The 22,238-nt window shown below is 42.8% G+C and overlaps 1 long non-coding RNA gene across 1 annotated transcript in view; it reads left to right on the forward strand.

Moving 5' to 3' along the window:
* The window catches only part of LOC121546590, a 31,552-nt gene extending 22,771 nt beyond the window's left edge, over nucleotides 1–8,781 (forward strand). Inside the window, exons 3-5 of the long non-coding RNA XR_005996400.1 lie at nucleotides 6,314–6,412; nucleotides 6,527–6,597; nucleotides 8,345–8,781. This is a non-coding gene — a long non-coding RNA (uncharacterized LOC121546590). The remainder of the gene's footprint in view (nucleotides 1–6,313; nucleotides 6,413–6,526; nucleotides 6,598–8,344) is intronic.
* The last annotated feature ends 13,457 nt before the right edge of the window (nucleotides 8,782–22,238 follow it).

Below are 22,238 nucleotides of genomic sequence, written 5' to 3' on the forward strand. Positions count from 1 at the left end.
AAACGTAATTTTGACTGCACTGGACCTTTAATGTTGTAATCACAAATCAGGTATGAATTCACTGTTATGCCACAAAAGTGTCATGTAAAACTCAAAATAACAAAGATGTCATACTATTCCCAATGCTAGTCATATAAGCTCATCCGTTCCCCTGTCTCAAGGACGAAAGTAGAGCATCCTTGCAAAGAAAACCTATTTCCATAATACTGATTATTTATTCATTAATTGAAATGGAAGGAATATGGGCTAGTTGGCCTATTTGATATACCGTCACAAGTTACCATTCACTCATCAATCATTAGATAACTTGCATCTTAACTAAATTTACAATTTCAGGAAGAAAAGGCTTGATTAATAATGATCTGGTAATCATGTTTTATGCCTGTAAAGGCGGGAACAGATCCCTCGCGCCCCCCTGCAACGCAAGGCTCACCTGAGAAGCAACCTAAGCACCAAGTGACGTCTGCCCTTCAAACCTTCGCACAATGAGAATTGGCATTAGCGGGGATTAAATAAGAGTATTTCAATTTACCGCAGGAATTTACCTGACAGTGCCAAAATAATTATCCACCCTTCATAAAAAACGTAATGAAGGGAAACCCAAAGACAGACATCTGAAATTGGGGTGAAGAATATTTAAAAATGGCTGTGCGTCAAATAACTAGGGAATTTATCTTATTACTGAAAATAATTAAACGAATGATTCTAGGCTAAATAAGGGCTTGGGACCACTTTTTGTCCATATGTGATTGAGGGTTAAAAAAAAAAAAGTTTGTTCGGCTTTCTTTCAAATTGGAAAGGGCAGGGTTTTTGATTTGGTTATGTGTGTTAAATCGTTATATATTTCACATTCCGTCCAATGTCAGTCCATTTCATACCCTATTTCTTGCAACACACGTTTAACCATTAGCCTATTTGTGCGGGTATATATTACAATATCACGTTTTAATTTAGGCTAAATTACAATTATGTTGTTGCTTTTTAGAGGGGGGTGAGATGTTATATGAATTTAACAATTAATCTATTTGAAGAATGCTTTAATATCATGCAACAGGAAGACGGTTTACTTTTGTAAACCAAATTGTGGATTATACAACAATTGACTGATATAATAGCAAATGTGTAGCCTATATAGATTATAGGCTAAATTTAGATAGGCCTACAGACAGAGCCATGCACCAGGCCAACAGCATTGCTTCAATTACCTCACATGGCGGTTATATGCAGCTATATTTACACTGGTCAAGGAACAGAGAAGTTAAAGGTCACTGTTTCGTTACTTTGTAGGCCATGTTATAATATAGCCTATAATGTCTGCCATCAGTGGGCTACGTAAAAAATACATTTGAGGGGAATAAAATGCATGCATTGTTTGAGAGACTATGACAATACCCCCCAAAAACGTCAAACAATAATGTATTAAAAATGTGTTTACATTTAGATTATCAATCTTATCATACAGTGATATCTGGCAGGTGTCATTTGGAGCGGATATTGTGCATTTTCCACCTGTTGACCACAGATTGTAGGCCTAATAAAATAATGCCACATTTAGAGATATTAGCCTACATATTGTCTGTCCTGTTAGATGATGCAGACAATTTTCCTCGTATGACAAATCGTTTTCCATGCAGTTCAACATTTATTATAATTGCCTTTTTTGGGACTAACTTATATTCTTTATTTGTCTTTGTTATTTGATTTCTTAGATTGGCAATAATTTGCCGACCCATACAATAGTCGGAAGCCTAATTTCATAAGACAGTTCTAAGACAGAGAGAGATATCTTAATTCAAGAAAAGTAAACACTGAATTCTGAAAAAATTGTGAGAGTGCGCATTAAGGTTATGGTTTGACACACCAAAATCCAGATTGAAGTAATTGATAACCCACTAATGCATGGTCCGGACTGGGAAAATAATGTAGGCCTATAAGCTAAACCCCCGCTGAACGTAACTTGTCAACAAAACCTATCATACTTCAGATCGTTGAGATGGTGTGATTTCAATTATTTGACGGCCTACGACAATTTATCCAACAAACGTTTTCAGTGACAAATTGGAATATGCTGCTAATTCACAGTAGCCAAAAGTTTTCACACACTTCGGAAATCAGAAAGACTGATATTTTGATGATCAAATAAAATAAAATGTTATTTGTCACATACTTCATAAACAACAGGTGTAGACTAACAGTGAAAATGCTTACTTACGGGCCCTTCCCAATAATGCAGAGAGAAAAATAGAGAAATAATGTTAAAAAAAATAACACCGCGAATAAATATACAATGAGTAATGACAACTTGGCTATATACATGGGGTAAGTACCGAGTCGATGTGCAGGGGTACGAGGTAATTGAGGTAGATATGTACATATAGGTAGGGATAAAGTGACTAGGCAACAGGATAGATAATAAACAGTAGCAGCAGCGTATGTGATGAGTCAAAAGATTTAGTGCACTCCACACAATTAAAATATCCAAAACATATCTTCTCCATAACTCGCTGTGTCGCAAAAAGTAACATTAGGCTATATTTGCATATCTTACGAAATATGGTGTCTATTCATCTCGAAATTGCATAACTGTGGGATTCTCTGAGTGTGAAATTATTAATAGACATCGTTGAATAGGCCATAGCCTAGCCTAGCCTCCTGACTACATTCACAGGTGTGTTTTGGTGGACATTGATCGTCCCTCGGTGGTGAAGCTCTCTTTATGACACTTTAGCCAAACCAAAAGAAAGTTACAATGGGATTTATTCAAGGCTCCTGAAGTGATCTCCACATATCGCCCCGAAAAGGCCCCTTTTCACTAGAAGGCGATGCACCACTTCAGCATTTATGTCCGGCGCGGAAAAAGATGAGGCCCTCCTCTATCCCATGTAAACACGGCGCAATGCATTGTGTAAATTACGTGGATTAGCCCCCCTTTGTTGCCAGAACACAGGACCTCAATGTACACACAGGGACTGATTCAAACCTTCTCCAAAGCCATTTGGCCTTAACTGACAAAGTTAAGGAAGCGTTACATCCATTTCATTGCACTAATATTTTAACCGGAAATAGGTCGTCAAAAAGTACCTGATATTGTTGAATATGAGTTGTTTTCGGTGTCTGGAAAAGGCTGGATTGTGATGTGAAGAATAAAAACGTGACTTATGATTTCACCTTTGAAACTTCGATGAGAGTAGGATACATTTAGGATACAAACATTTTGGTTGCCACCCCGAAATTGAAATGACTTTATGTTAAGGTAATTTCCGTGTTTGTGCCCTTAAATGGCCTTACCTTATTTTATATAATTTCAATTACAAAGCAATTATTTAATTGTTCACAAGAATACCATTTAGGCTACAGTAAGCCATAGAAGCAGTGTGTATAATTATATTGCGCAATGCAACAACTGCTTAACAATTATTATAAGGCTACAATGCGATAACACAGTCAATATTAAATAGAAGGGGGGTCGAATAATAAATAGTGCTAGGACCTCATGCATAGCAAAGATGTGTACGGCAAATTGTTCCGAAATTACTTCAATATTATTTCATCAACAAGAGGGTTATTAGTGTAAATGTTTCCCTGGTGACCCTGATTTTGTGTGCGTTTTCCTATTTCTCCTATTTCAGTTAGACTAACTTTTATTGAATATTAACCTATAGTCCACGTTTTAAAATATGTTAACTTTATAAGCATAAAGCCTAATAACTTCTTAGACGTATTACAGTTTTGTTGATACCTTAGCCTAAAACTAATACTCGACAAACATGTATTTCTTTGATTGATGGCTCATTAAATGTGAATGGTACAAATTTCAGAGACCGATAAGTTATTCTATTTTGTTACAGAACATTTCTCAAATATGCGCGCCTAAATTACATTAAAATACTACCATTTATTGTTTTTGAAAAGACACAACACGAAAATAAGTCTCAATGCACCACTGTATATAAATAAAATAATTGAAATATGAAGCTATAGGGACTGGCTAAATGATTTAAGTGTGTCAGAAATGTGTTCTCAAATTGTGCAAAAGGTCAAGTTAGCTTTTTAGTTGGAAAGTTTCTCGCACCTGACCCAGACCCTGACCATACCTTATCATAGTGTTTGCCTATAAATGTACATGCTTTGTTTTAAATGTAAAAAATTGGAAAATAATTATTGATTTATAGTGTGTCCACATGTCGGACTGCTTTCTATCCTGACATTTCTCTAATTTACAATAACCTGCATGTTGTGTTTGTTTTATAATGGTTTATATAACAAATGTAGCTTCACATTCTTATGATCACAATTGAATCAATTTCTGATATATAGATCTGGGGGTTCAGTCCCCCACTTACTTCTATAATTGAGGTCTGAGAGAGTGTGGCAGAAAATTATTGAAACCCAGCAAGGCTCTGAGAAATTAATTTGTGATAGGACATCACAATTAGTGGAAGTATGCCTAATAAATGACTAATTTCTTCATTTCTTATCATTTTACATGGATGATTTGAAACCAGCTAAAAAAAACGTATATAAGATGATATAATGACAACAAAATTACGACTTGATAACATGAATCTAACATGTTTATTTGAATGATATAATTCTTCAAATGTGTTGAAAGTTCTATTCTAATTATAGGGAGTTCGGCATTGTATTCGGCATTGTATAAGTTATTATTGATTTTGAGTGATTTAAACAGTGTTTAACTGAACAGCTCGTTTTCTTTACCTCTCGATTGATGTAAAACATTTAAAAGTAAAATGGGAAAAGTTTCTCTCTCATTCACTCCTTTTCAAAACACTTTCAAATTTTGCCATGTCTAAATAAAAAAACGACCTGTTAGAAATTAAAACTTTTTATAAACATCAGATTGTTTCAAAGTCAAAGGGCACGAAAATCGTCTGAATTTGGATAGTGGTTCGAAATTGTCCTCGAAGCGTGAATATGGTCCACAGTAGCAAGGTGCGAAATTAAAAATATATAAAACACTAAGATAATAGGATAGTTTTACAGAAGAACGTCTTGCCTTGAAGAAATGTGACAGAAAAGTTTAACTGCTTGTTTGTTTTACGTCTAGACGTACGGGAGTCAATCACATTTAATAGCAGTTATTGCCTCTCCTGCGCACCTGTGACCTATGAAGACGTGACTTCAGGTGTGCAAAAGTTGATATATGTAGAGAAGATAGTCCATGTTTTTTTATACTGAACGAATTCGGAGTGTTTTTCCTAAAATAATCATTTATAGGGAGGTAATTATGCTCATTTTCGAAGTAATGTATCAGCATGCGGTTTAATGCAGGAGTGAAATGCTAATGTATTAGAAAAATGACCCAAAAAAACGAATCAGATCTTGACTTTCATAATGTGTAGGCTGTATAATGTTAACATGTAGGCCTATTACTAGAAAAAGTGCTTCTTTGTGAGCCTGTCTCTTACCTGTCAATCCAACTTGGTATCCTGAAATAATGTGTTACCCCTCCTTATTGACTGAATTTGTGTTTTCTTATAGTCTAAATTGTAAAGATATATTGATCAATGGTATAATGCTAAACCAGAATGCATTGATAAAAGTGACCACCAGAACCCAGTGTTTATATTCATGAAACATTTTCAATGGTTTTATTAAATTATGTTGATGCATATTTTACAAAGTATTTTGAGTATTTCATTTATTTTGTCTCGGTGCCTGTCAGGCATTTGACTAAGTAATGCAGGCATAACTTGAACATCTGTACACTTGAAAACTATGTTTTCAAATCAGCTGCAATGATGAAACCGTTCATTTACATTTCAGTCATTTAGCAGACGCTCTTATCCAGAGCAACTTACAGTTAGTGAATGCATACATTTTTCATACTGGTCCCCCGTGGGAATCGAACCCACAACCCTGGCGTTGCAAGCGCCATGCTCTACCAACTGAGCTACACGTGACAATGTCAGATTTGAGTTGCTATATGATTCACAAGACACACGCTTCATGCTACTGTGATGCAGTGAGCAGTGAATATTTATTAATCAAGAACGTATCCTGGATGGATACATGTTCATCATATAGGGTTCATTCATAAAACTCACTGCCAAGGTTCATTTCCATATTTTACCATTTTTGCCAAACAGGTAAATAGCCTACACCACAAAACCCAGAAAACATGCACCACATAAGCCATATGAATCCAGTTTTAGGAATAAGCCTCAATATTATTTCCATCTGAAAGCATGACCTGACGTTCTTGTATGATTCTAAACCAAAGCTGTCATTGTTGTGTCTTTTCCAGGCTGCCGACTGATTTAATTGGGCTGTATTTTACTTTTGTGTGTAGGACGAGCCAACAGAACATCTGACCATGAAGCTTGCCAGGCTGTGGATCCTACAGGTCTGCAATCACAGAAAAAGCATATAATTCTCCATCCATATAAAGGTAGGGAGATTGCCAAAACGTTTGTTGTCAAATGCACATCATACGCATGGAGGTACTGGGCAAAATAAAAGCATAAATTAGAATGGAATTTCAATCAATTCATATCCTTCTCAGGTCAACAAATGGGCTGGAGAGATTGGTACAGAGGGAATGGTGTAAAGTGGAGAGAGACAACTCGTCTAAAGGTAAGCCGTCCTCCTGCCCGTCCTCCTGCCCGTCCTCCTGCCCGGCTTCCCTTTAGACAAGTGTCCTCTTAGTTGTCTCTCTCATTTACATTTACGTCATTTAGCAGACGCTCTTATCCAGAGCGACTTACAGTTAGTGAGTGCATACATTTTTTTTTTTTTTATACTAGCCCCCCGTGGGAATCGAACCCACAACCCTGGCGTTGCAAACGCCATGCTCTACCAACTGAGCTACATCCCTGCCGGCCATTCTCTCCCCTACCCTGGACGACGCTGGGCCAATTGTGCGCCGCCCCATGGGTCTCCCGGTCACGGCCGGCTACGACAGAGCCTGGATTCGAACCAGGATCTCTAGTGGCACAGCTAGCACTGCGATGCAGTGCCTTAGACCACTGCGCCACTGCGCCCCTCTGTAACAATCTCTCTACCCAAGGTTGGACGATGACCAGAGGACAGACGATACAATTACGATTGAGATCACAGTAGAGACTCATCTTAGAATAGGACATCTGGTAGAGAAGGACTCGTGTGACATCAGAAAGATACGGTAGCAGCGACAGCAACACTTTACGTTTACAGTGGCATCATTTCAGACTAACTACAGGGGAGGAACTACGGTAAATTACATTGTACCACACGTGATTGTAGGCTTCGGCATAGTACTTAACATTACAAAATCAGTACATGCAAAAATGTGACATTTAATGTGACAAGTGGTGCATAACTGCATGTACTTAGTAACTTTTTACACAGTAATTACATCCATATTTAGTTACATTAATATAGGGCCAATGAAATGTCAAAGGTGCCTGCAGGGATGAAGTCATTAGGGTGTAGGGTACTATAATATCCTATTAAAGATAGTGCAGTAGAGAGGGGTAATATTCTTACCCTGTTAGAAAGAGCTAACGCTGAATAGGTAGAATGAAAAAGGCCGCTGAAGATGATGAGGGTGAGAAGAGAGGGTAACCTTTCGGCAGTGTGAGGTAGCGTTGTCCTTATGTAAGTGAAGCAAAGGTGAGGAGGCCTGACACAGATGAGGTGGATTGATATGCCCTCTTACACAGAATAAAATAGGAAGATTACTTCATTGTCCATTGTCACGTTGTATAGTTCATATGCCAAATCACTGTTCATCATTTATATGCATGTGTGCCCAAGTGTGTATGACCATGTGTGTGGCCATGCGTGTGCGACTGTGCATGTGTGTATATGCCTATGTGTTGTCTGTGCCCCATTAGTGAAGTTTAACCTGTGTTGAGGGAGCCACGTCCCCTGAACACACCAGGCTCCATTCTAGAAAGAGCACGTTCAAATTTTCAAATTTTACTCTATCAATCCCCCCCCCCAACCCCCCTCACTTTTGTCCTAAGAGGGCAATTAAGGAAACAAACATTTTCCCCCAGATTAGCTGACTGCCAGCTTTGCATACTAATGAAATGCCAAGTGGTTACAAATAGTGAGTGCTCTAATTACCGGCACTGTTTTCAATCAGAAATTGCTCAATTTCCCAGGATGAGGTCTCCATGGCTGGAGGAAAAAAAACACAACCTGACAGAAGCAAGAGACAATCATCATCTGTGTGTGGAGTGTGTATATATGTGTGTATGTGTGGAGTGTGCATATCTGTGTGTGTGTGTTTGTGTGTGTGTGTGTGTGTGTGAGAGAGAGAGCGTGTTTGTATCCTTGTGTGACTGTGAGTGTGTGTATGCAAATAAGTTCATCTGCCTTTCTGTGTGTGCAACAGACGCAGGCAGGCACAGCCCTCTCCATCACTGGTGCCCCTGACAACACAGGAAATGGATCCCACCCGGTGGCAGCCTCAGCCTCCACACTGTTTAGCACCACAATTATCCCCCATTCATTCACAGGCTGGATGAACCATATAAGGCCAACTGTGATTCAACGACGATCAGCGCAATGTGAAACCACGAGTCTGGCCTGGCAATTTAATGTAATTGTGCTGCTGTGATCTTCTGTAGTAGGTGAGGCACCTCCTTTATTGTGCCATTCTATTGGAAATTAAAATGAAGGATTCTTTGATTTTAGGTGGACACAGTAATCATATCTGGAAGAGGTACAATGGTGTAGTATAATGTGGCTGAGATCAAACAGAATGGGGGAAAACTAACAGTGGTATAAAGTACTTAAGTACAAATACTTTAAAGTACTACTTAAGTCGTTTTTGGGTACATGTACTTTACTTTACTATTTATATTTTTGACAACTTCTACTTTTACTTCACTACATTCCTAAAGAAAATAATGTACTTTTTACTCCATACATTTTCCCTGACACCCAAAAGTACTTGTTACATTTAGAATGCTTAGCAGGACAGGGATATGGTCCAATTCACAGACTTATCAAGACAACATCCCTGGTCACCACTACTGCCTCTGATCTGGTGGACTCACACACAAATTCTGCATTTGTAAATGAAGTCTGAGTGTTGGAGTGTGCCCCTTGCTATCCGTAAATATAAAAAACAAGAAAATGGTGCCATCTGGTTTGCTTAATATAAGGGATGTGAAATTATTTCTACTTCTATTTTTACTTTTGATAATTAAGTATATTTTAGTAATTACATTTACTTTTGATACTTAAAGGGATACTTCGGAATTTTGGCAATGAACTTATGATACAATTTCTATGTCCAGTATGAAGGAAGTTAGAGGTAGTTTCACGAGCCAATGCTAACTAGCGTTAGCACAATGAGACTGGAAGTCTATGGGTATCGACTAGCATGCTAGTCTTGGTTGGAATGGAGGTAGGGCAAGGAACGGACATCCTCCCACCACCATGGCCATGGGGAGCTGTGGGGACGGCACAGAGCACGGTGAACCCGGTGACCTTTAGCTAATGGAGGTCTGGCCTCTGATCAATGCGCTGAGAGACTGGCGGAGGCCATCTTGCCCTTTCACTAAGAGATGGGATGGAGGGGACAGAGGGGGACGGAGGGCGGCAGCCAACAGTCGCGCCATGGGGCCATCGACCCTGCCAGTCTCCCATCTTGTGGGTGACAGCTATGCCAGCGGGCTTGGGGATGGTAATGTCATGATGCCACTCTGCCCTGCCACCGAGGAAGGACGGCCAACCGTTCTCTGTGCTGTAGGGAGGGAGGGAGGGAGGGAAAGTCACTGCAGATCTATGTATTTAATAATGACAATTATGGCTTTGTGGTCAAATGGAATCAGCTTTACAGGTGTAGGATCTTCATTTAAACACCCTGTTGCAGGATAACGTTCCTGCAATGCAGTACATTTAAAATTTGAGGTATAAAAAGGCTTCTGAAGGTTATAATTTCCACTTTTAAATTTCAGACTTGATTTTCCTTTATGAAAAATGATAAGATAACCAGATAATAATTCACATTTCCTCTTGCTGCAGGATTATTTTCCTGCTGTAGCAAACTGGCTCAAATTAAGATCCTACACCTGTATCAGTATACTGTAATTAAGAATCTGACGAAAGACCAAGAGCAAGTGTTTATAACAAGATTATGGCCTGTTTTACATTTAAATGTAGTATAATTACATTTTCAGCGAAGACATAAACCAAGTTTAGGGCAGTGTAAAATATTTGCATTTTCTGTGGTTTTAACTTGAAATGCAGTCGTGGGGATTTAAATGTTTGTGTAAAGCTTTGGTGTTGAGATGTTGAGATGCCATTTTGTGGTGTGTGATGCTCAGTACAACCCAGATGGCTCACTACTGTATCTTTCATCATAGTCGCCTCTGAGACACCTGAATGACATACAGCTCAATAAACATTAGCATAGAACAACAAATTAATAACAGTTTTTGAATCGTAATGAGATACACACTTCTTTACAATCATGCTAAGCAATTCATAAGACCAACCGCATATAAATCACATTCCATATGGAGGGGAAAAAAGCTCAGAGATAGATTTGGCGCAGATTTCTCTTTTTATTATCATTATCATTAACAGTAATGTGATACTCAAACCTCCTGTGACCTTTTCACAGCATCCTCCATTCTCAGAAGAGCCACTCATTAGCACGAGCAGAAGGCAAAGTGCAGAGAGAGAGGGAGAGAGAAAGAGAGAGAGAGGAGAGAGAGAGAGAGAGTGAGATAAAGATTGATTATATGCACTGCACAGTACATTATACACATTATATATATGCAGAGACAGTGAGAGATAAAAAAAAGAGTGAGATAGAGATTGATAGTGTGCACTATACAGTCGATTATACATGGAGAGAGAGACAGAGAGAAGAGAGCGAGAATAGAGAGAGTGAGATAAAGCTAGATAGATAGTGCAAACTGCACAGTCCGTAATATACATTATAAACATGATTATCATATCGCTGATGTACTTTTATATGGTGCTCCTCAATGCACATTCCTAAAATTCAAATGCAATCCAAAACAATTTAGAAGTGGAAACACATGAAGACGTCATGCGGTCACCGCGGGCCAGTGGTGGGGCATACTGTCTGTGTGTGATTATCATGCAGTTACACTTACTGTACATTTGGCCATAAGGCCCACCGACGGACCGACTGAGGAGAATATGGGGCAATCTGAGCGGGGCATGTCTGGCCTGTGACAGGCTCAACTTGCCAGCATTTCCTCCTTATCAGGAGCTGGGGGTGGCGAGACTAATTGAAAAGCTACTTATGTTTTCTTCCTCTCATATAAATGGATTACAGTCTTTGCCTCCATGCTTTGGTCCTATGTTTACTCAATGAGATTTGACACTAGAGTGGAGGGATAGGTCCACTCCCAATTTGATCCCACACGCCCATCCCGCTTCTGCCCAATTCAATACTAACAATCAGCGCCTGTCTCTCCATCTCACACCCGCCTGTGTTTATTATCTTAGCAGGCCAATAAAATGGTCCATCATACTATATATACTGTATAAACATGTTAAAATATGTATACATGTGGGTATATGGTATGGGGGAGGCTGACACACTTGGTCAGGGACTTACGGGGGGTGCAGAGAGAACCCCGTGGATCCACTGAGTGGTGTGGCAGACTCCCCAACCTCCTGCTAGGATTTGTTGGAATGTGAGAGAGGAGGATTTTAGCACCAGGCGAGCCACGCCAGAGCCCTGCCAGAGCCACGCCAGAGCCACGCAGACTTCATGCCATCTGTCTCCCCCTCCGTCCTCCCTTTGCCAAACTCATTAGACCTTTTTTTCTCTCCTTTGCATCCCTTGTTCATAAGACTAGAGGACATACTGGGATCTGCTAACACACTGTAGGAAAGAATGGAGGGAGGAAATGGAAGAAGAAGCTCAATAAACAGATTTAGAAATCTGGGTTCATTAATATGTATTCATGATGTACTGACAGCCTGAACGACATACAGTATCCGTATCACAGAGAAACTGAGTCTTCATATTGGGTATGTTGTATCAAAGTTTAATGACCATAAAACACTTCCAAGAGTCAATAAAGTCAGTCAGTAAAGTCTAACACTGTAATTTTTACATTTTAGTCATTTAGCAGACGCTCTTATCCAGAGCGACTTACAGTTAGTGAGTGCATACATTATTTTATTTTTATTTTTTCATACTGGCCCCCCGTGGGAATCGAACCCACAACCCTGGCGTTGCAAACGCCATGCTCTACCAACTGAGCTACATCCCTGCTGGCCATTCCCTCCCCTGGACGCTGGGCCAACTGTGCGCCGCCCCATGGGTCTCCCGGTCGCGGCCGGCTACGACAGAGCCTGGATTCGAACCAGGATCTCTAGTGGCACAGCTAGCACTGCGATGCAGTGCCTTAGTCCACTGCGCCACTCGTAATGAAGGCATCAATGTCAAAAAGGTATTTATTTTAATAATAATAACTTGTATATTTAACTTCCATTGTCCTTCAAGAGTGGCTGAATATGTTTTGTACTGTATGTCCAGTTTTTCATTGATAGGACTGTGAGGTAGTGACACCGTACATTATTATGTATGAGTTAGTGAAATGGAAGCCTGTTGTGATTTGTCAGAAACATGTCAGATTCATTATCATAACTGTCAATATGGTGCCATATATGCCCCCCTACTTAATGACCTAATAAACAGTGTCATAAATAACAGTATGTTGTTAATGTGTTCATTTGAACCATTATTGAAGTCAAGTGAGCAATGCTGTATATGTACTGTATGGTCAAACCAGGAAAACAGCCATCTACAAACCTTAATTGACCAGGTCCACTTCACATCCATAAATCCCTGAAAACAATTATTTTTTTCCAACATGAAGCTTTTGACAAACATATTTACACATTTAACACATTTCAAACAACCGCTCAATCATAACCAAGTTGAGGAGGGCTCAGGATCAGGATTCAGCGGGCATAATGAAATACAAAACAGATCCCCTCATCAAATGGCTCTGTGAAACGTGTGGTGGTCTGATGGGGTTGACCCCTTACCCTCTCCCTGTGGGGGGCGGCTGGGGAGGGGGGCGCGGGAGATCACACGAAGGCCCTGTTCTGGCTCCATGTCCAAACAGCCTGGTCTGTTCAGGAGGAGGGTTGAGGGGTGGAAGTGTACCCCCTTGTCCTAAAGAGAGCACCAGGTGGCAAGGACATGAGCAGGGGGCTTTTGATGCTGACCCCTGGTCTCTGGGCTGGGATGGCCCTAGTCATTGATCCAGCCAGGGGAGGGAGGGGAGCCAGGTGCCCCTGGTGGGGATGGGGATCAGCTGCTGCAGTCTGGGTATGGAGGAGAGGAGTCTGGGCCACACTGGCCCCAGTAACGCCACTAGTCACAGGCCCAGTGTTGACTGGCTGTGATGTTGTAGACAGGGTCATGGTCTAACACTGGCAGCAATAGGGAACAGATATATATATATATATATACACTACCAGTCAAAAGTTTGGACACACCTACTCATTCAATGGTTTTTATTTAGACATCAAAACCATGAAATAACACATATGGAATCATGTAGTAACCAAAAAAGTGTAAAACAAATCAAAATATATTTTATATTTGAGATTCTTCAAATAGCCACCCTTTGCCTTGATGTCAGCTTTGCACACTCTTGGCATTCTCTCAACCAGTTTCACGAGGTAGGCACCTGTAATGCATTTCAATTATACAGAAGATAAGCCCTATTTGGTAAAATACCAAGTCCATATTATGTCAAGAACAGCTCAAATAAGCAAAGAGAAATGACAGTCCATCATTACTTTAAGACATGGTCAGTCAATACTGAAAGTTCCTTCAAGTGCAGTCGCAAAAACCATCAAGCGCTATGATGAAACTGGCTCTCATGAGGACCGCCACAGGAATGCAAGACCCAGAGTTACCTCTGCTGCAGAGGATAAGTTCATTAGAGTTACCAGCCTCAGAAATTGCAGGCCAAATAAATGCTTCACAGAGTTCAAGAAACAGACACATCTCAACATCAACTGTTCAGAGGGCTGTGTGAATCAGGCCTTCATGGTCGAATTGCTGCAAAGAAACCACTACTAAATTATACCAATAAGAAGAAGAGACCTGCTTGGGCCAAGAAATACGAGTGATGGACATTAGACTGATGGAAATTTGTCCTTTGGTCTGGAGTCCAAATGTGCGATTTTTGGTTCAAACCGCCGTGTCTTTGTGAGACGCGGTGTGGGTGAATGGATGATCTATCAAAAAGCAGCTTGTTAGTCCTGATCCAACGTGTGGTCCCCCTCTCTGCTGTCTTTGTCATGTGGTTTACCTTGGTCTTGGGGAAACCCATTCTGTTAGGACGAATGGCGCCACAAGCCCCTATTTTATTTTTCAAGAGGTCTTTGAAAAGTGGATGTAGAACCATCAGACAGGGTGATTGACATAGCAGTGGTGGGTGAAGACCTTGACCGGCGGGGGCGCTTGCTGGGCATGGGTGGCTCCCAAACGTCATCATCCAGATCCTCTGCATCCTCCACTCTGTGCTGAATAAAATAAAGGGATATATTGTTGTAAGACACAGAATTACAGTTGACTAAATGTACAAAACGACATTACTGTAAAGTAAATACACCAATCCTAAACTTTATCAGTACAGTGACTCACATAGAAGGTGTGAAGCACACACACAATGCAAACAGTAACACTTTGGAGACAAATGCAGAGCTGAGAACCACAAATAAACAATGGCCATGAGAGTTTAGTGGCCTCTCCAAAGTTACAAGAACAGCAAACAGTGAACTAATATGAAACATAGACAATAACTACTTTGGAATTATATAACATTGAAATTACTTGTTACATAGGCCTATGTAAACTAAATCCAAAGCACAAAAAGCAGACAACTTATAAAAACGAAATACATATAGTAAATTAGCTATATAAAGTCATACAAATAATTTACTTATAGATCTAAAAGTGGATCCAAACCTTCTAGAAAGCAATCTTCGTCGGCCGAGTCGAAATCCTCATTGTCTAAATCGCTCCCCTGATCCGAGTCCGACTCCAGTATTTTATTCAAAGCTTCTATGTCGGTATACTTATTCATAGCTGCCTTCTTTTAAGGCTCCTGTTCAATATTCTTAGTTTTGACCTTTTTTCCCCTTTAAAATACATATTTTATGCTAAAGCAATGAAATTAAAGCAATGAAATCTGTTTACAATGTAATGTAGCGTGCTCGGTGCGTCTCGTCTCTGAGCCAGGTAGCAATAGTTTGCAGTACGCATAAAAGGTTCTAGGCCTTGCTTTGTCCCAACCAGGTCAACTGCATATAGGGGCTACCGTACTCATACCAGACTGAATTGAATACAAATAAAAAAATTGGGTCCACAAATATGGGGAGTTTACATTTAATTTAAGAGGTTTTTAAACATGTTATCTCTAGATTTTGAAAATGTAACCATGCGTACAAACCTAAAAACAGAGACACAGAGAGCTAGCTTCCAATGGTCACGGACCTACATACAATGAAGAGAGGCACGCGCCTGCAGTAACACTCAGAATTCCTATCCGTAGTGGTAGTGCTAGGTATACATGTATATCAATGCAACACCATGGAGGACTACAATAATAATGGAGTGGAGGGCTCAGAAATAAGAAATCATGATTTTTACCCGCCTTCAATTTTTATACTTAGGTAGGCTAAGTAACCTTTTGACAGAATGGCATTACAGAATTTGCAATTCTACATGTGGAAACATTGCTACTGTAACATGTTAACACCACCTTTTCAGATGTGAGGAGAATAACACTATTTTAACCAATTGCGGTCAGTGTCTTTTATGATGAGGGAGGACGAGAATTTTTTTCATGAGCAGTATATTGGATGACTGTCATTCATATTCCATTCACCCAGCTCAATGTAACATCGATAGGTTTAGGCTACTACATGATACTCGAATTTTCCCTATACCCATCATGAGGTTGCTACAACCTAGACTATGAATGAAAGTTTACAACGTAGGTGCACAGGTCTAGAGAAAATTTTGAATAATCAAGGTGACAGACAGTGACACAATATTGCCTGCCTGCATCTAGCTAATCTAGTGTGTAATCATTAGTCCAACAATTGAGTTTATATTGGACAAATGTAGGTATGTTTTTCCCAGATTCATTCTATTTGCTTCCATTTAACCCATAACAGTCTAAGCCGGGGGAGGGGGAATTGTTTTAAGGTCATACCAAGGATCATTTTGCTATATGATTTAGAATTTTAAGACCCCTTCAAGTATCCCCAAAAAATACACTGCTCAAAAAAATAAAGGGAACACTTAAACAACACATCCTAGATCTGAATGAATGAAATAATCTTATTAAATACTTTTTTCTTTACATAGTTGAATGTGCTGACAACAAAATCACACAAAAATTATCAATGGAAATCAAATTTATCAACCCATGGAGGTCTGGATTTGGAGTCACCCTCAAAATTAAAGTGGAAAACCACACTACAGGCTGATCCAACTTTGATGTAATGTCCTTAAAACATGTCAAAATGAGGCTCAGTAGTGTGTGTGGCCTCCACGTGCCTGTATGACCTCCCTACAACGCCTGGGCATGCTCCTGATGAGGTGGCGGATGGTCTCCTGAGGGATCTCCTCCCAGACCTGGACTAAAGCATCCGCCAACTCCTGGACAGTCTGTGGTGCAACGTGGCGTTGGTGGATGGAGCGAGACATGATGTCCCAGATGTGCTCAATTGGATTCAGGTCTGGGGAACGGGCGGGCCAGTCCATAGCATCAATGCCTTCCTCTTGCAGGAACTGCTGACACACTCCAGCCACATGAGGTCTAGCATTGTCTTGCATTAGGAGGAACCCAGGTCCAACCGCACCAGCATATGGTCTCACAAGGGGTCTGAGGATCTCATCTCGGTACCTAATGGCAGTCAGGCTACCTCTGGCAAGCACATGGAGGGCTGTGCGGCCCCCCAAAGAAATGCCACCCCACACCATGACTGACCCACCGCCAAACCGGTCATGCTGGAGGATGTTGCAGGCAGCAGAACGTTCTCCACGGCGTCTCCAGACTCTGTCACGTCTCTCACATGTGCTCAGTGTGAACCTGCTTTCATCTGTGAAGAGCACAGGGCGCCAGTGGCGAATTTGCCAATCTTGGTGTTCTCTGGCAAATGCCAAACGTTCTGCACAGTGTTGGGCTGTAAGCACAACCCCCACCTGTGGACGTCGGGCCCTCATACCACCCTCATGGAGTCTGTTTCTGACCGTTTGAGCAGACACATGCACATTTGTGGCCTGCTGGAGGTCATTTTGCAGGGCTCTGGCAGTGCTCCTCCTGCTCCTCTTTGCACAAAGGCGGAGGTAGCGGTCCTGCTGCTGGGTTGTTGCCCTCCTACGGCCTCCTCCACGTCTCCTGATGTACTGGCCTGTCTCCTGGTAGCGCCTCCATGCTCTGGACACTACGCTGACAGACACAGCAAACCTTCTTGCCACACCTCGCATTGATGTGCCATCCTGGATGAGCTGCACTACCTGAGCCACTTGTGTGGGTTGTAGACTCCGTCTCATGCTACCACTAGAGTGAAAGCATCGCCAGCATTCAAAAGTGACCAAAACATCAGCCAGGAAGCCTAGGAACTGAGAAGTGGTCTGTGGTCACCACCTGCAAAACCACTTCTTTATTGGGGGTGTCTTGCTAATTGCCTATAATTTCCACCTGTTGTCTATTCCATTTGCACAACAGCATGTGAAATGTATTGTCAATCAGTGTTGCTTCCTAAGTGGACAGTTTGATTTCACAGAAGTGTGATTGACTTGGAGTTACATTGTGTTGTTTAAGTGTTCCCTTTATTTTTTTGAGCAGTGTATATAAAAAATATTTGATTAAAAATAATTTTTGGCCTAAATGCATTGAATATCAGATTCACTACATGGAACAACAGATAGTCCCAAAAGAAAATCAAAATTAATTTTGTTCTGAAGTGTCTGTCTTATATCTGAGAGATATAAGAAAGATCAGGAAACATTTATATATTTTTTAAACATGTATTTAACCCCTTAATTTTGGCACTAAACAGTCTCCATATATATTGTACCTCCATTAATTATTTCAACTGGTACGGGGGACCTTCAGATGAGTTTTATGAATCCTGTGGTGTCCTAGAGCAAAACAACCGACATGTACAGTGGGGGGGAAAAGTATTTAGTCAGCCACCAATTGTGCAAGTTCTCCCACTTAAAAAGATGAGAGAGGCCTGTAATTTTCATCATAGGTACACGTCAACTATGACAGACAAATTGAGAATTTTTTTTCCAGAAAATCACATTGAAGGATTTTTAATGATTTTATTTGCAAATTATGGTGGAAAATAAGTATTTGGTCACCTACAAACAAGCAAGATTTCTGGCTCTCACAGACCTGTAACTTCTTCTTTAAGAGGCTCCTCTGTCCTCCACTCGTTACCTGTATTAATGGCACCTGTTTGAACTTCTTATCAGTATAAAAGACACCTGTCCACAACCTCAAACAGTCACACTCCAAACTCCACTATGGCCAAGACCAAAGAGCTGTCAAAGGACACCAGAAACAAAATTGTAGACCTGCACCAGGCTGGGAAGACTGAATCAGCAATAGGTAAGCAGCTTGGTTTGAAGAAATCAACTGTGGGAGCAATTATTAGGAAATGGAAGACATACAAGACCACTGATAATCTCCCTCGATCTGGCTCCACGCAAGATCTCACCCCGTGGGGTCAAAATGATCACCAGAACGGTGAGCAAAAAATCCCAGAACCACACGGGGGGACCTAGTGAATGACCTGCAGAGAGCTGGGACCAAAGTAACAAAGCCTACCATCAGTAACACACTACGCCGCCAGGGACTCAAATCCTGCAGTGAAAGACGTGTCCCCCTGCTTAAGCCAGTACATGTGTCCAGGCCCGTCTGAAGTTTGCTAGAGTGCATTTGGATGATCCAGAAGAGGATTGGGAGAATGTCATATGGTCAGATGAAACCAAAATATAACTTTTTGGTAAAAACTCAACTCGTCGTGTTTGGAGGACAAAGAATGCTGAGTTGCATCCAAAGAACACCATACCTAGTGTGAAGCATGGGGGTGGAAACATCATGCTTTGGGGCTGTTTTTCTGCAAAGGGACCAGGACGACTGATCCGTGTAAAGGAAAGAATGAATGGGGCCATGTATCGTGAGATTTTGAGTGAAAACCTCCTTCCATCAGCAAGGGCATTGAAGATGAAACGTGGCTGGGTCTTTCAGCATGACAATGATCCCAAACACACCGCCCGGGCAACGAAGGAGTGGCTTCGTAAGAAGCATTTCAAGGTCCTGGAGTGGCCTAGCCAGTCTCCAGATCTCAACCCCATAGAAAATCTTTGGAGGGAGTTGAAAGTCTGTGTTGCCCAGCGACAGCCCCAAAACATCACTGCTCTAGAGGAGATCTGCATGGAGGAATGGTGTCACACCCTGGCTCTGGGACTCTATATGTTGAGCCAGGGTGTGTTCATTCTGTTGTGTTTATTTCTATGTTGGCTAGAGTGACTCCCAATCAGAGGCAACGAGTGTCAGCTGTCGTTGGTTGTCTCTGATTGGGAGCCATATTTAAATTGTCTGTTTTCCCTTTGTGTTTGTGGGTTCTTGTTCCAGTTGGTTTGGTCATTGTTACCGTGGACTTCACGAGTCGTTTCTTGTTTTGTTGATTGTTGTTTCTATTATCACTAAAGATAATAAAGTTAACCATGTTCGTTCATCACGCTGCGCTTTGGTCTATTCAATACGACGATCGTGACAGAAGAACCCACCATAAAAGGACCAAGCAGTGTGTCCAGGGGCAGATCTTGGACTGGACATGGGAGGAAGCACCGGGAAAGGAGATGGAGAGGTTGGCGATGGCCCAGGTGGGCAAATCGTGGTCCTGGGAGGACATGCTCGGGGGCAAGGGACCTTGGGCTAGGATTAAGGCCCTGGCGAGAGAGGAGCAGCGGCGTCAGCAGTGTCATCGTCGGACGGATGAGAGGCAACCCCAAAAAAATTTTTTGGGGGGGCACACGGCATGGGCGGCTGGGCAGCAGGAGGCTGCCACAGGGCGATTTGGAGAGGAGGCCACCGGGTTAGGGGGGCCAGAAGGAAGGTTGGCGGAGCCTGGATGGAGAGCGGAACCAACGTCCCGTACTCAGGCATGGCAGCATGCGACGGGGCAGGTTCCGCGGTATGCGGATCGGCGTACTGTGCCACGAGTGGTCCGGCATAGTCCTGTACGTCCTGTGCGAGCACCCCGCACGTGTCGTGCGAAGGGGGGTATGCAGCCAGGACGGAGTGTGCCGGCTCAACGCTCGTGGTCTCCAATGCCTCTCCGCGGTCCCGGATATCCTGCTCCAGTGTCACGTGCTGTTATGCCAGTACGGGTACACAGCCCTGTACGTCCTGTGCGGATGCCTCACACAGAGTGTGTGAGGGTAGGCATTCAGCCAGGACGGGTTGTGGCCGCTCTTCACTCCAGGTCTCCTATCCGTCTCCACAGCCCGGTTCGGCCTGTCCCTGCTCCACGCACCAAGCCTACGGTGTGCGTCGCCAGCCCAGTCCGGCCTGTCCCTGCTCCACGCACCAAGCCTACGGTGTGCGTCGCCAGCCCGGTCCGGCCTGTCCCTGCTCCACGCACCAAGCCTACGGTTTGCGTCGCCAGCCCAGTCCGGCCTGTCCCTGCTCCACGCACCAAGCCTACGGTGTGCGTCGCCAGCCCAGTCCGGCCTGTCCCTGCTCCACGCACCAAGCCTACGGTGTGCGTCGCCAGCCCGGTCCGGCCTGTCCCTGCTCTACGCACCAAGCCTACGGTGTGCGTCGCCAGCCCGGTCCGGCCTGTCCCTGCTCCACGCACCAAGCCTACGGTGTGCGTCGCCAGCCCGGTCCGGCCTGTCCCTGCTCCACGCACCAAGCCTACGGTGTGCGTCGTCAGCCTGGTAAGGCCCGTTCCTCCTCCACGCACCAAGCCAGGGGTGCGAGTCGTCAGCCTGGTAAGGCCCGTTCCTCCTCCACGCACCAAGCCAGGGGGTGCGCGCCGTTAGCCTGGTAAGGCCCATTCCTCCTCCACGCACCAAGCCAGGGGTGCGAGTCGTCAGCCTGGTAAGGCCCGTTCCTCCTCCACGCACCAAGCCAGGGGTGCGCGTCGTTAGCCTGGTAAGGCCCATTCCTCCTCCACGCACCAAGCCAGGGGTGCGCGTCGTCAGTCCAGCACAACCCGTGCCTGGGTCCCCGGTGCCTGGTAAGGTCCCGGTCAACTGCTACACTACGGAGCTGAAGCTAACCGCTCCTGCTAAGTCCAGTTCAGCTCCAGCCAGCGGGGCCAGACTGGACCAGGGGCGCTATGGGGGGTTTATTGGAGGGTGGTGGGCAAGGCCGGAGCCAGAACCGCCGCCGAGGAGGTATGCCCACCCAGCCCTCCCCGCGCCTTTAGGGGGGGGTACTGTCACACCCTGGCTCTGGGACTCTATATGTTGAGCCAGGGTGTGTTCATTCTGTTGTGTTTATTTCTATGTTGGCTAGAGTGACTCCCAATCAGAGGCAACGAGTGTCAGCTGTCGTTGGTTGTCTCTGATTGGGAGCCATATTTAAATTGTCTGTTTTCCCTTTGTGTTTGTGGGTTCTTGTTCCAGTTGGTTTGGTCATTGTTACCGTGGACTTCACGAGTCGTTTCTTGTTTTGTTGATTGTTGTTTCTATTATCACTAAAGATAATAAAGTTAACCATGTTCGTTCATCACGCTGCGCCTTGGTCTATTCAATACGACGATCGTGACAAATGGGCCAAAATACCAGCAACAGTGTGTGAAAACCTTGTGAAGACTTACAGAAAACATTTGACCTGTGTCATTGCCAACAAAGGGTATATAACAAAGTTTTGAGAAACTTTTGTTATTGACCAAATACTTATTTTCCACCATAATTTGCAAATAAACTCATTATAAATCCTACAATGTGATTTTCTGGATTTCTTTTCCTCATTTTGTCTGTCATAGTTGACGTGTACCTATGATGAAAATTACAGGCCTCTCTCATCTTTTTAAGTGGGAGAACTTTGTCACGAATTCCGCCGAGGCTCCTCCTTGTTCGGGCAGGCTTCGGCGTTCGTCGTCTCCGGAGTACTAGCTGCTACCGTTTGATGTTCTCTATGTTTGTTTGGTTTTGTCTGATTAGTGCACCTGTTCCATATCACGTATTGATTATGTCACCTATACGTTTCCTTTGGTTTTGTTTG

The sequence above is a fragment of the Coregonus clupeaformis genome, chromosome 3 (assembly GCF_020615455.1).
Source record: "Coregonus clupeaformis isolate EN_2021a chromosome 3, ASM2061545v1, whole genome shotgun sequence".
Lineage (NCBI taxonomy): Eukaryota > Metazoa > Chordata > Actinopteri > Salmoniformes > Salmonidae > Coregonus > Coregonus clupeaformis.